Below are 15,282 nucleotides of genomic sequence, written 5' to 3'. Positions count from 1 at the left end.
ATTTATGCAATTTGCACAATTTTATTAGTTTTGGGAACACAATTCAATACTTTCAGACTAAAATAAAAGATAAAAGGTGCTAATAAGCAGTCAAAAATCCCCACTTATCAACTCCCCCAAACTTACGTCTTTGCATGTCATCAAGCAAATAAGTTAGTTCCCACCTCCAAAAGTTAAGTGTCATTTCAGCAAGTCAAAGGTGAGCGATCCACACATCAGTTGGGACCAACAATTATCCACACTACTCATGTATTATTGATGTTTGGCATATTTCGATATGTGTTGATGTTACTTTACCTATGTTTTAACCGTTTTTTGATGCTATTTGATCTTTAAAATTCCCAACATGATTTAATTATTAGTTTTATGACTAATTGAGTTATGTGTGATGAATTAGGGTGTTTGGAGTGCAAAATTATGAAGAAAATGTGCTCTAGCTAGTGGAAGAGGGGTTGGATGCGTCGCATCTAATCTAGAAAAAAAGTTGGATTTCGTGCACCCTTGGCAGTGAAGTCGGCCCATAGCATCCGCACCTGGACAAAGCTGAGAAGGAGGAACAAAGGGTGGATGCGATGCATAGTCGCATCCACCCTAGCATGTGAAACTGAGAAGTGGAGGACGAGGTGGATGCGACACATCCACCCCAGCATCAATCCCTGTAGCCAAGTCGGATTAGGAATAGGAGAACTTTGGCCCACGACTTTTGTACGCAATATATAAGCCAAAAATACCTCTTTTAGGGCATCTAACATATTGGGAAGGGGGAAAAAGCCACGACAAAGCTGTGGAGGCCGGAATTCATCAAATTCCATCTTTCTCCCACCAAACTTAATAATTTTTATGTTTCTTTGCATGATTTGTTGTTTGGCTACCATGTCTATATGGAGCTAAACTTCACGTTCTAGGGTTGTGGTTCTTTCATGATTATTGTTATTCGGATATTGATTTTGCCTTCTTGATTTATCATATTAGTTTATTTATTCAATCTTGCGCTTAATTATTTAATTGCTTGATCACTAATTGAATATTATCTACGAATCTAGAATTGAACTCAAAAGTGGGAATTCTATATTGCATATAGGATTGAGTAGGGCAAGTTCTTGAACTCGAGCATCGGGGAACGGATTCGTGGTTAGGATAGACATATACCTAATTGCCTTGCTTGGTTGATTTACAGCAATTATAAATGCGTTCTTGTTGATTCTAACTCCATAGACATATAGGCGTTAGGTTAGCTTGAATAGGCGAGTAAGAACTCGACAGATTCTTATGAGCAATATTAACCCTGTCAACCAATAAGCTAGATAAATTAGTCGGTCAATTCAATTTAAGAATACAATATGATTGTTAGATAGCCCATAACCCTAGATCATTTTTATTACATTGATATCATAAAAAATTTGCTCTTTCTCTGTTCAAAGTTCATTATTTATATTTTTATTTATTTAATTAGTTTAGAATAAAATATTTTTAGGTTTAATTCTTGTTTAGATAATTAGGTTATGGTGGACTCCAAACTCTTCCTCCTCTACTTTCCATTTTCCTAGCTTACTTAAGAAATTTAGCACTCAATCCAAATATTTATGAAAGGTTCACTCATCTCTCTTAAGAGAATGTCACAAGTACGACTTCAAGTACCATAGGCTTGCCCCTCATGTAGATCGCCACTCATGTAAGCTCACTCGGTTTGAAATCAAGTAGGAGTTCTTTAAGAATGTAATGAAGGCTTTTGGGTTAGGGTAGGATATCGTATGGGTAAGTGGTTACATCTTTCACTCCATCTTTCGTTTCTCTGCTCACTTTGCTAATTCTTAGAGGCACTTTCTTTTCATTGGGGACTAGATGAACTTCGCATCACTCTTTCTTGATAATTTCATTCTTTTTCTCCCTTTCTGATTTCTCTATATTTGGGATCATTACCTTTTTTTGAATCTATTCAACCCTTCCGCTTATTCACTTTTTGCATTTTTCTTTTTGTTCTTTTCTTTTCTTGCCTTCTCTTCTCATAGAGATCATTTCTTTTCTATTTTTTGTGACTTGATACCTTTTTCAAGTTTCTCATCTCTCCCCCAAACTTAAGTTTTAAGTCATTTATTTCACAAGAGTGTTAAGGAAAGCTCGGGTGTCAAGAGAGGGCCACGACAAAATAGGTAAAGAATTGTAACATGGTTATCAAATGAGAAAGGCTAGAGGCTCAAAGGGGTTGATTAGGGATAATGACATTGGTTGGCACTAGAAAACTCAAACGGGCGAAGGAGAGCCTACAATCACTTCTCAAACTAAGCAAAACTTAGGATTTCGCAATGAAACACATTCAGGGAAAGTTCTAGACCTTTCATACAGATACTTGGACTAGTAATAATTCATCTTACCCCTCACGCAATCGGACTGTAAAAGAGGACATATTCGAGGGCCCACAATGACTACATTTAAGTTTAAAGATCACTATGGTCTAATTAAAGCACTCAATGATTGCCAAAGTCAACTCAAGAGTCATAAAGTCACTAACTAGGTTTATTTCTTTCAAAAACCTTGTTTCTAACCATAAGCACGTAGTTAAGTGTGTTGGTGCCAATTGAAGCATGCCTGACTCTTCGAGCATGACTCAATTAGGTCTTTTTATTCATTACTAATACTATTATTACCTAAAGTAAAAAACGGACTCATTCCCTTAAGAAGGTTGTCACGCCATTCATTGTTAGGACGAGTCACCCGCTTCACACTAAAACTACCTGTGGAAAGAACTGTGGCAGAGCAATCACTGAGATGTTGGCCGACATCACGACACGCACATTGATAGGGTACCCGGCCATAATATAAGCAACCAAAACTACCCGAGGAAATAGGAAGATGAGTCTTATTTTGGCTCGGGTCTAGTCTACTGCAAACAAAGGTTTTACACCCCTTCACCCAAGTACGTATTAACTGTATGCTGATCAAACCTCACTTTGAGGTTACGCACTTTGGTCACCTTTGTCCCCTTTTTGATATGCGCCACATTGGCGTATAATTCCCGGACAAGGTATTCTTTGGCATATACTACACTCTAAGTGAACCACATCCACCATTTGCGCTCCCTGAACTGTCTCAAAACTGCTGGATTGTACTTCTCTAAATCTTTCAACAGAAACTATCGCTCAAGGGTTAGCGACCTCATTGGCCACTAGGTACGAAAGCTAGTGAAGGAATCCTAGCTAACAAATCGGACCTCCCAAACCTCTTTCTTCTTTGACCTTTTGAGGCCGACAGTGGTAGCATCTCCCCCTCTTCCATCATCGGGATATCATGAACTGGAGCATCATATGCCTCAGGGACTGGTGTAGCCAATGGCTCAAAAGCCTGACCATAACTCTCCGACTTTTTGGAAGTGCTATGAGATGAGGATGTATTGTCCCCGAGCTGGAATCTCCATGGAGGCCTTGACTGTACGGCCAACTGCTCCTGAACAGAGGCTGCGTTACCCTCTGATGCTTCCCTAGACTGGACATATGAGCTCGTCTCGAAGAGATCTGCACCTCTTCCTCTACCGGTTGTTGTAATGACCTGGCCGGTTATTTTGAGTATTACAACTCCGCTTCCCCCTTTACTGCTCAAATTATACTTTACAGTTGTTGTGTGAATTGCTGGGGTAATCGGTTCGGGTCCGGTGAGATTTTGAAATGAATTGGAACACTTAGTTCCAAGGGTTAAAGCTTAAGTTAAAATAGTGACGGGATGTCGACTTATATCTAAATGACCTCGAAATTTAATTCTGATGATTCCAATAGTATCGTATGGTGATTTTGGACTTAGGAGCGTGTCCGAAAAATTATTTGGAGGTCCATAGTGGAATTTGGCTTGAATTGCCGAAAGTTAAATTTTTGGGAAGTTTGACCGGGGGGTTGACTTTTTGATATCGGGGTCGGAATCTGATTCGGGAAATTGGAATACGTCCGTAATGTGAAATGTGACTTGTGTGCAAAATTTAAGGTCAATCGGACGTAATTTGATGTGTTTCGACGTAAGTTATAGAATTTGAAGTTTCAAGGTTCAATGATTCCGGATTGAGGTGTAATTCATCGTTTTGATGTTGTTATGTGTGATTTGAGGCCTCGAGTAGGTCCGTGTTATGTTATGGGACTTGTTGATATAATTGGTTGAGGTCCCGGGGGCCTCGGGTGAGTTTCGGACGGTTAACGGTTCAAATTTGGACTTAAGGAAATGCTGGAACTGCTGCCTATTGGTGTGATCGCACCTGCGAAGATTTTGATCGCAGGTGCGAAGCCACATGTGCGTGAAATAAGCCGCAGAAGCGGCCAAGAGTGAGACTGGGCAGTGCTCGCAGGTGCGAGGAATTTGCCGCATCTACGAGGCCGCAGGTGCGAAGGAGAATGCGCATCTGCGAGCCCGCAGATGCGAGAGAAGGGATGCAGATGCGAGGTTTTGGGAGGTTGGTTGTTTTTCGCAGGTGCACATTTTTGTCCGCAAATGCAGATGCGTAGGTGCGAGCCCAGGCACCGCATATGCGGAAATGCCTGGGTAGTGTTTAAAAAACGAGGGTTCCGAGATTTTTCTCATTTTGGACATTTTGGAGCTCATGTTAGGCGATTTTGGAGGGGAAATTTTCCACACAACTTGGGGTAAGTGTTTTTAACTCCCTTGGGATTATATTCCATGAATTCATCTTCATTTTTGGGGTAAGATTATTGAATCTTCAAGAGAAATAGAAGGGAATTTCTATAATGTCACAAAAATGAAATTTTCAAGTTTGAATACCGATTTGGAGTCGGATTTGAGTGAAATTAGTATGGTTGAACTTGTAATTAGATGGGTTGTCGTATTTTGTGAGTTTCGTCGGATTTTGAGACGTGGGCCCCAAAGGTGATTTTTGGGGCGTAATATCGGATTTTGTGAAAATATTAGTATTTTGATATGGAATTAATTTCTATAAATTTTGTGGGCTGAATCAAATTAATTGTGGTAGATTCGAGCCGTTCGGGAGTTGATACGCACATAATGAGATTTCTGGAGCATTGTTTAGCTTGCTCGACATTGGATTTGGCTTGTTCGAGGTAAGTAACTCTTCTAATCTTGGAGTTGAGGGTATGAACCCTGAATATATGTATTTTGTGATTTGTTGGGAAATGACGCACATGCTAGGTGACGCACATGCTCGCGTGCACTATAAAAATTGTGACATAATTGTTTATGTGGAATTTTATAGTTAAATAATCTTGGCATTTTCCATGCGGTTTCATGTGTTAAAGAAATTGAGCTGAAAAGAATATTAAAAATCATGTTGAGGCTATGTGCCAGTATTATTGGGACCCACATAGGTCATATTGTTGTGAATTATTGTGTTAAATTGAAAAATTCATAAGCAGTCATATTCATTTCATTGCATATCATAACTCAGTTTTATGACTCTATTTTGATGCATATAAATGTTTTGGGCCGAATGCCCTGTTTTACTGAGATGCCCGAGTGGCTTGAGAGGTTTATGACTGAGTGAGGCCGAGGGCCTGATTTATGTTGCATATTCATGGGATCGGGTGGCACGCTGCAGCATGTTGCATATTTATGGGATCGGGTTGCACGCCGCAGCATGTTTGATATCGGCCGAGGGCCTGATTGGTGAGGATGAGTGTGGATCGGGGCTGCCCGCCTGCAGCATACTTATGACTGAGTGAGGCCGAGGGCCTGATTGGTGAGGATGAGTGTGGATCGGGGCTGCTCGCCTGCAGCATACTTTATTATTATCGCATGTGAGTTGTCCATGTAGATTATAGCGCTTGGGATGAAGGATCCACTCCGGAGCCTGTACACACCCCCAGTGAGCGCAGGTACCTACTGAGTGCGTGTGCTGAGTGCCGAGTACTGAGTGACTGGGAGGCATGAGTGACTGTGAGGTATGCCCGAGTGGCAAGAGTGATTGTGAGGTATGCCCGAGTGGCACGAGTGACTGTGAGGTTTTGCCTGAGGGGCTGTATATGAGTGATGTTCTGCCTGAGGGGCTGTTTATGATTTTATCATTGAGTTGCATTGCATTGGCATGCACACATGACATACATGCATAGAGATGTATTTTTCTCATGCTGTACAACATCACATCATTCATGATTTCTCACATATGTTTTTGACAGATGGGCATAGTGATGCATTTGTTTTGCACGGGTTATCCGGAAGGAAAATGAAACATCTTATTTATTATTGACAAGATTTTGGGAGAAATTTATTGTTTTCAAACTATTCATATTTTTTTGGCAACTCCAACAAACGATTTGGGTTTTCACTGATGTATTTGAAAGAAAGGACTACTATTTTTGAAATCATGATTTGGCTGGGTATTTTATCCCTGAGTTGCTTCTGGTATTATTTGCTTATTGTTGTTATGGATTGTTGTGGACTGTTGGTTTTGGACCCGACTTGGTGGAAGCTCGTCAGTACTTTCAACCTACGGCTAGGTTTGTTACTTACTCAGTACATGGGGTCGGTTGTACAGATACTACACTTCTGCACATTGCGTGCAGATGTCGGCTGCTGTTATTGCTGTGCTCAATGGTTGCGGGACTTGAAGATGTACCTGCGTTCATGTTGTAGCTGCCTTTTGTTCAGGGTAGCCTTAGATTTATAAAAGCTCTATTTATGTATTATTCAAATAGATTATGTATTTATTTTATTTCCGCTTTGTATACTCTATTCTTAGAAGCTCATGATTTGTACTACCAGTTCTTGGGGATTGTACACGATTTAGACCTTTATTCACTTAAATTGCTTTAATGATTATTATTGAAATCGGATAGTTAGTAATCGGCTTACCTAACGGGTTGGGTTAGGTGCCATCGCGACTAGTTGGATTTTAGGTCGTGACAAGGTGGTATCAGGGCACTAGGTTCATAGGTTCTACAAGTCATGAGCAAGTGTCTAGTAGAGTCTTGCGGATCGGTATGATGACGTCCATACTTATCTTCGAGAGGCTACAGGGCATTTAGGATATATACTTCCCATTTTTCTTTCCTTATCGTGCGAGATTGATTCAGCTTGAGATATAAACTCTTTGAATTCCTTCCACGTATTCGTATGCACACATGAGCGCTCAGTATCAGCTGTGCATCGCCGGATTGTGATTCTATGAATGAGGTTCGAGGTGAGTATTCTGTGTTTTGGAGGTGGGCTAGTCTGGAGGACTTGAGGCCATGGTTAGACCGCAGTTTAAGCTCGGCAGCTTCAGTTGTAACCTGTACATTTGGACTCATATGTCCGGTAATATCCCTATGGGGGGGAAGTTGTGGCTCGATAAACGGAAGAATGGCTTTGTGATGAGTATGATATAAATGCGGGATGCGTTAAGAAGATTTGAATGTGACGAGAAGTGTTTCCTTGAAATGTAAAGAAATGGCCATTGGGTGCTTGATTTTCATTTTAATGTGACGCACAGTCTCGAGTATGAATGTTTTGAAGTGTCTTTTATATTGTTAAATTTTGGGATAAATTAAATTCTCATGTCTGGGTAATGAGTTTGGATGCAGATTTTTTAAGTGATTGCATAGTAATTGTTACTGCGAAAAGATATAACAAGATACTAGATTGAGGCTAAGCAGGTGGATTATCCCCTGCGGAGTAATCTATGTAGGAGTACTTCTTATGATGTGAGTGGAGAGTTTCTTTTCTTCCAACGGGGTGTATGAGTGGAGATTTGAATCTAAATCTGGTTGAGAAAGTTGACTTGTGTGTTAAGAGGATGAATACGAGCTTAGCGGATGATTGAGGTATTTTTATGGTTGGCATTGTATGAACTTGGGAAGAAGTTTTGTTGGACTGACTGTGGCATTATGGCAGTAAGAGAGTATTGGTATTGTGAGTTATGGAATATTTTAATCTATGGCTTTGAGCCAAGTGGGGGAGTCTGCTATTGACCATTTGATTCCATGATTAGGTGTTAAATTTTAATTTTGGTCGGAGCCATACTTGTGGGTTAGCTATGACTTGCATAAGTTGAGATCGAGGATGACTCGAATAAGGAGATTCCTGGTTAAGGATTATATTTCACGTATGAGTAAATGAAATTCACAGGATGAGTGAGTTGTTATTGGTGAATGATGTAGTGCGCACGGAGTATGAATTTGATATGTGGTGTTAAAGTAGAGTTACTTCTTTGAGTGTTGTGGTGCTAATGGGCCACTTGTCTTTTGGCCCATTTGGACGGTGCAATTAGATTTGAGCAAAGTGGGTGACTCCCGAGAAAGAAAATTTCAGTGGGTTTGAGAATTATATATAACAAGTGAGAATGTTTCCGGACTTGTGTATGGATTCTACATTTTTGTGTAAGGAAGGTAAGAAGAACAATTTCAAATTCACGTAAGGTATTCTCAGAGTGAGTGTTATAGTGGTAGTATTTTTGAAGGTGCTTAAGAAGAATACAGTTGCTTATGGGCCGTAGGGCATTGTGGTTCTATGCTAATGTTTGTGGGGTAAGTTGTGGTTAAAGATCATGGTATTTTAGCAAGAAGAAGTATCAATCTGAAGACAAATTCGGAAGGGACTTGGAGAAATAGGACAGCTTGGTAGTAGGTTGGATCAGTATGGTAATGGATATGATTGGATCTTTGAGTGCTTATGATGTGGGGGTTTTCTACAGGTGCTTTGTGGCAATACACCTGAACTTGACGACCTACGTGGCTTGGTCGAGTTAGAGGAATTTAGTTTTAAGGGCTTGATTATGTGCAAATGGATTCCAAAGTATTCTTGATAGTTTCTACCGGTGTGGAGAATGTGTTGTGAATTGTGATTTCCTCCTGGAAAGAAGCAAGAGAAAGGTTTCTAACTAAGATGATATGTAAATTATTGGTGACTCAAAGGTGATAATAGGATTCTTGTGCTTTTCATATGATGGCAATATAGATGTTACGTGTTGTACGAAAGCTAGATTTTCATGTACAAGGTGGCAGTGTAGTCTTGAAGAGAAGGTAACAAATGTTGGACCACATGGACGGTTTCAAATAACTAGATAAATACTATTACTACTTGGTGTTGTATGAGAAAGGGGCAGACTTCAGAAGGCGCATTGTATTTTTTTTACTTACGGATGTATAAATTAGTATTGCGGTACTCACATGGTTGATAGACTGATGATATTCAAATTTTATCAATTGGCACGGAAGGACTTTTAAAGTATTTCTCGTGGGATGATCATGTATGAGAGAGTTATTAGGCAATCGGGCAGTGGAGATGGAATCAAATATGGTGATTCGTGTGTTATATGGATTTGGAGATTAGGAGTTCTCAGGAGCGGATTATTTCGTGGATGTGGACTGTGAAGTTGTGGCCGGAGCTAGCCATATGATAGAATGTGTTATGATTCAGTCATTATAGATTTTCGAAAGAATTTTTACTATTTTTGGGTAACCCGAGTTGATTTATGGGTCCATAGGTAGGCCCAATTAAGATGTGTATTCTACACCGAGTCGGAATGGTTGGCTCCATACTGCTATTATTGAGGAATGTGTCATTTGGTTGATGTTGAACTTATTCGTGTTCTCAAATGATCTGGGAGTTATTCCTTTATGCTACGAGGAGTTGTGATTCATTGGTTATGTGCACAGATGGAGCGGTTCTATTTGAGCTTTATAGCCAAATTTGAGTGTGATAAGTAATTGGGTATTGCATGATCGATAGTGTAATGGTTATGTCCTTTCAGGTTTTTGTGTGGTATTTTGTCATTTGCCTCTCCGTTGTTATTAAATTGGAGCAGGGTGGCTCGGAGTATATAATATGAACCAAGTGTTAGAATCGGGTGATGGTTCTACGATGTATGATGAATTTTCAGCATTTCGTTGTAGAAGTACGTGTTAATCTGGCGGGGCAGTTCTCTCATTTGAGTCATTTCCATGACTGGGTACATTTGAATTGTTGCGTATTAGTGCACGGATGGCAAGAGTTGTGGCTCCGAGTTATATTGGTGTGGTATGTCTGTGGAGTAGTTATGCTTAGTAATATAAGGTCATTGGACCTGGAATGAGTACTATCAGGTTTAATTTCGGTATATTCAGGAGTATAATATTAAAAGTCGACTCAGAAAGTGATTATGGTTTCGGTTGGGGCAAGAGACCTCCATGACTTGTTGGTCTGATAAAGGGTTACGAGATTCTGCATGTTTCTTTTATTATCAACAGTGTACGAAGGTTTTGGGATGAGGTTTGGTTCGATATGGGTTTAATACTAGTATGCGGTTGGTTTTGAAGTAGTCACTGCGATCAGGAATGGTGCTACGAGCATGCGAGTTGTGTAATATGCTGGGTGATTATATCTGTGGTTATAGTTATAGCTCGATGCAGCTTATTCGGACTTATACAGTGTGTAAATGTAAGATTCGTGTTTTGGAAGAAATTTTAAAGGTTGGAAATTAAACTCCAAGGTTTATGGGCTAAGGTTAAATTAATGATTTTCAGCTGCATTGTGTAGTCAAGCCTATGTGGGATAGGGTGACGTGGGTTCACCCCCGGGTACGTGTGTGGTAAGATGGAACAGTGATTTGATGGCTTGGAAATAACTCTTGGCACGTTCGAGGACGAATGTATGTTTAAGTGGGGGGAGAATGTAACGACCCAGCCGGTCATTTTGAGTATTACAACCCCGCTTTCCCCTTTACTGCTCAAATTGTACTTTACAGTTATTGTGTGAATTTCTGGGGTAATTGGTTCGGGTCCGGTGAGGTTTTGGAATGAATTGGAACACTTAGTTTCAAGGTTTAAAGCTTAAGTTAAAATAGTGACCGGGTGTCGACTTATGTGTAAACGACCTCGAAATTTAATTCTGATGATTCCAATAGCTCTGTATGGTGATTTTAGACTTAGGAGCATGTCCGGAAAAGTATTTGGAGGTCCGTAGTGGAATTTGGCTTGAATTGCCGAAAGTTGAATTTTTGGGAAGTTTGACCGGGGGGTTGACTTTTTGATATCGGGGTCGGAATATGATTTTGGAAATTGGAATAGGTCCGTAATGTGAAATGTGACTTGTGTGCAAAATATGAGGTCAATCGGACGTGATTTGATGTTTTTCGACGTACGTTATAGAATTTGAAGTTTCAAGGTTCAATGATTTCGGATTGAGGTGTAATTCGTCGTTTTGATATTGTTAGGTGTTATTTGAGGCCTCGAGTAAGTCCATGTTATGTTATGGGACTTGCTGATATAATTGGTTGAGGTCCCGGGGGCCTCGAGTGAGTTTCGGACAGTTAACAAATCAAATTTGGACTTAAGGAAATGCTGGAACTGCTGCATACTGGTGTGATCGCACCTGCAAAGATTTTGATCGCAGGTGCGAAGCCGCATGTGCGTGAAATAAGCCGCAGAAGCGGCCAAGAGTGAGACTGGGCAGTGCTCGCAGGTGCGAGGAATTTCCCGCATCTGCGAGGCCGCAGGTGCAAAGGAGAATGCGCATCTGCGAGCCCGCATATGCGAGAGAAGGGACGCAGATGCTAGGTTTTGGGAGGCTGGTTGTTTTCCGTAGGCGCGAATTTTTATCCGCAAATGCGGATGCGCAGGTGCGAGCCCAGGCACCGCAGATGCGAAAATGCCTGGGCAGTGTTTAAAAAATGAGGGTTCCGAGATTTTTCTCATTTTGGACATTTTGGAGCTCGGTTTGGGCGATTTTGGAGAGGAAATTTTCCACACAACTTGGGGTAAGTGTTCTTAACTCGCTTGTGATTATATTCCATGAATTCATCTTCATTTTTGGGGTAAGATTATTGAATCTTCAAGAGAAATAGAAGGAAATTTCTATAATGTCACAAAAATAAATTTTTCAAGTTTGAATACCGATTTGGAGTCGGATTTGAGTGAAATCCATATGGTTGAACTTGTAATTGGATGGATTGTCGTATTTTGTGAGTTTCGTCGAATTTCGAGACGTGGGCCCCACATATGATTTTTGGGGCGTAATTTCGGATTTTTTGAAAATATTAGTATTTTGATATGGAATTAATTTCTATAAATTTTGTGGGCTGAATCAAATTAATTGTGGTAGATTCGAGTCGTTCGGAAGTTGATACGCGCATAATGGGATTTCTGGAGCATTGTTTAGCTTGCTCGACATTGGATTTGGCTTGTTCGAGGTAAGCAACTCTTCTAATCTTGGAGTTGAGGGTATGAACCCTGAATATATGTATTTTGTGATTTGTTGGGAGGTGACGCACATGCTAGGTGATGGGCGTGTGGGTGTGCACTATAGAAATTGTGACATAATTGTTTCTGTGGAATTTTATAGTTAAATAATCTTAGCATTTTCCATGCGGTTTTATGTGTTAAAGAAATTGAGCTGAAAAGCATATTAAAAATCATGTTGAGGCTATGTGCCAGTATTATTGAGATCCACAAAGGTCATATTGTTGTGAATTATTGTGTTAAATTGAAAAATTCATACTCAGTCATATTTATTTCATTGCATATCATAACTCAGTTTTATGACTCTATTTTGATGCATATAAATGTTTTGGGCCGAATGCTCTGTTTTACTAAGATGCCCGAGTGGCTTGAGAGGTTTATGAATGAGTGAGGCCGATGGCCTGATTTATGTTGCATATTCATGGGATCGGGCAGCACGCCGCAGCATGTTGCATGTTCATGGGATCCGGCTGCACGCCGCAGCATGTTGCATATTTATGGGATCGGGCTGCACGCCGCAGCATGTTTGATATCGGCCGAGGGCCTGATTGGTGAGGATGAGTGTGGATCGGGGCTGCCCGCCTACAGCATACTTATGATTGAGTGAGGCCGAGGGCCTGATTGGTGAGGATGAGTGTGGATCGGGGCTGCCCGCCTGCAGCATACTTTATTATTATCGCACGTGAGTTGTCCATGTAGATTATAGCGCTTGGGATGAAGGATCCCCTCCGGAGCCTGTACACACCCCCAGTGAGCGCAGGTACCTACTGAGTGCGTGTGCTGAGTGCCGAGTACTGAGTGACTGGGAGGCATGAGTGACCGTGAGGTATGCCCGAGTGGCAAGAGTGATTGTGAGGTATGCCCGAGTGGCACGAGTGACTGTGAGGTTTTGCCTGAGGGGCTGTATATGAGTGATGTTCTGCCTGAGGGGCTGTTTATGATTTTATCATTGAGTTGCATTGCATTGGCATGCACACATGACATACATGCATAGAGATGTATTTTTTCTCATGCTGTACAACATCACATCATTCATGATTTCTCATATATGTTTTTGACAGATGGGCATAGTGATGCATTTGTTTTGCACGGGTTATCCGGAAGGAAAATGAAACATCTTATTTATTATTGACAAGATTTTGGGAGAAATTTATTGTTTTCAAACTATTCATATTTTTTTGGCAACTCCAACAAACGATTTGGGTTTTCACTGATGTATTTGAAAGAAAGAACTACTATTTTTGAAATCATGATTTGGCTGGGTATTTTATCCCTGAGTTGCTTCTGGTATTATTTGCTTATTGTTGTTATGGATTGTTGTGGACTGTTGGTTTTGGACCCGACTTGGTGGAAGCTCGTCAGTACTTTCAACCTACGGCTAGGTTTGTTACTTACTCAGTACATGGGGTCGGTTGTACTGATACTACACTTCTGCACATTGCGTGCAGATGTCGGCTGGTATTGTTGCTGTGCTCGATGGTTGCGGGACTTGAAGATGTACCTGCGTTCCTGTTGTAGCTGCCTTTTGTTCAGGGTAGCCTTAGATTTATAAAAGCTCTGTTTATGTATTATTCAAACAGATTGTGTATTTATTTCATTTCCGCTTTGTATACTCTATTCTTAGAAGCTCATGATTTGTACTACCAGTTCTTGGGGATTGTACACGATTTAGACCTTTATTCACTTAAATTGCTTTAATGATTATTATTGAAATCGGATAGTTAGTAATCGGCTTACCTAACGGGTTGGGTTAGGTGCCATCACGACTAGTTGGATTTTGGGTCTTGACAGCTGTAGCTTTCTTTGTAATTGTCTTTTGTTGGCTAAGGGGTAAGGCACTCTTGCCTTGACCCCAAGAAGGTTCACCTCTTCTTTTAGATGTGTCGCCGCATCCTCTAGATCGAACCATTGTTTGTATCAAGCAAAAGAGATTGTTAGTTGCAATTAAATGTTCAGACATACACAGGAGATATGCATGTAAGTTATAAACCAGAAGACATAGTGAGGGTACACAGTTAGATCATGCTTGCAGGTAAATGATCTGCGGTTCGCACAATTGTTCTCGTGGACGCAGATGAAGACTTGTGGACTGCACAATTTTGTTGTGCGGCCGCAAAAGTGAAGTGCGATCCGCACAATTTCACTTGCGGCCGCACCTCTAAAACCCAAAAGATGCCAACTCTCTGATGACAGAGAAATGGCTGATGTGCGGCCACAACATGATTTCTGTGGTCCGCAAAATTAGACATGTGGTCGCACATTGGGGTCAAAAATTATATACACTCTGATAATAGTAAACATGATATTCTGCGGCCGCGATTGGAATTCTGCGGTCCACAAATTTTATATTGCGGCCGCAGATTGAGTTCTTCACTAAGTTGCCCTAAATTACACATATGCGGACTGCACAATTCAAGTGCGACAACAGAATTTAAAAGTTACGTACAAGTCAATTTTTTTCTATCTAGGTCTTGCAATTTTGTGCACAATTTTTCATGGCAACATCATAGAATCATAAAAATATGTTAACCAAGTCCCCATAGAGCATGTATTAGTTAATCCATTATAGATTCCAAGATTTACCCCCACATGGATACACAATTGAATTCTAATGACAAATGGCCTAAAAAGGACTAAAAATCTACAAATTAAAAGAAAAAGATTAACAAGAAATTGAAGCATACCAGACGAATGAGTGTAATGAGTGATTAATCACAGCTATTGTGTCTGTGGACAGATGAAATCACCAAGAAATCTTTAACAGAATACTATTTTTATGCTTAGAGAGTGAAAAACGTACCAAATCCCCCTATTCCTCTATTTATACTTTTTGTTTACTAAGGGAAAAAAGAGCGAGTGCGGCCGCACATTTTCATGTGCGGTCCGCACTCTGTTACCTGATGAGCATCTCATCTGCGGTCCGCACAATTTTGTGTTAGGCCGCAGATTCCAAGTTGCGGCCACAGATTTCATGTGCGGTATCACATCGACCTTTTATCTGAGAGGCTAAACTTCAGAGAGTTGGTATTTTCACCCTCTCATTTGTTCTTCGAGTCTAATGCACCAAAAGGTATCACACCCACAATTTCAAAAGGACCACTCCATTTAGACTTTAGCTTCCGGGAAACTCCCCAACCTTGAG

This window comes from Nicotiana tabacum, chromosome 19 (genome assembly GCF_000715075.1).
Source record: "Nicotiana tabacum cultivar K326 chromosome 19, ASM71507v2, whole genome shotgun sequence".
NCBI classification, from domain to species: domain Eukaryota; kingdom Viridiplantae; phylum Streptophyta; class Magnoliopsida; order Solanales; family Solanaceae; genus Nicotiana; species Nicotiana tabacum.
Note: the sequence above shows the minus strand (reverse complement) of the source record.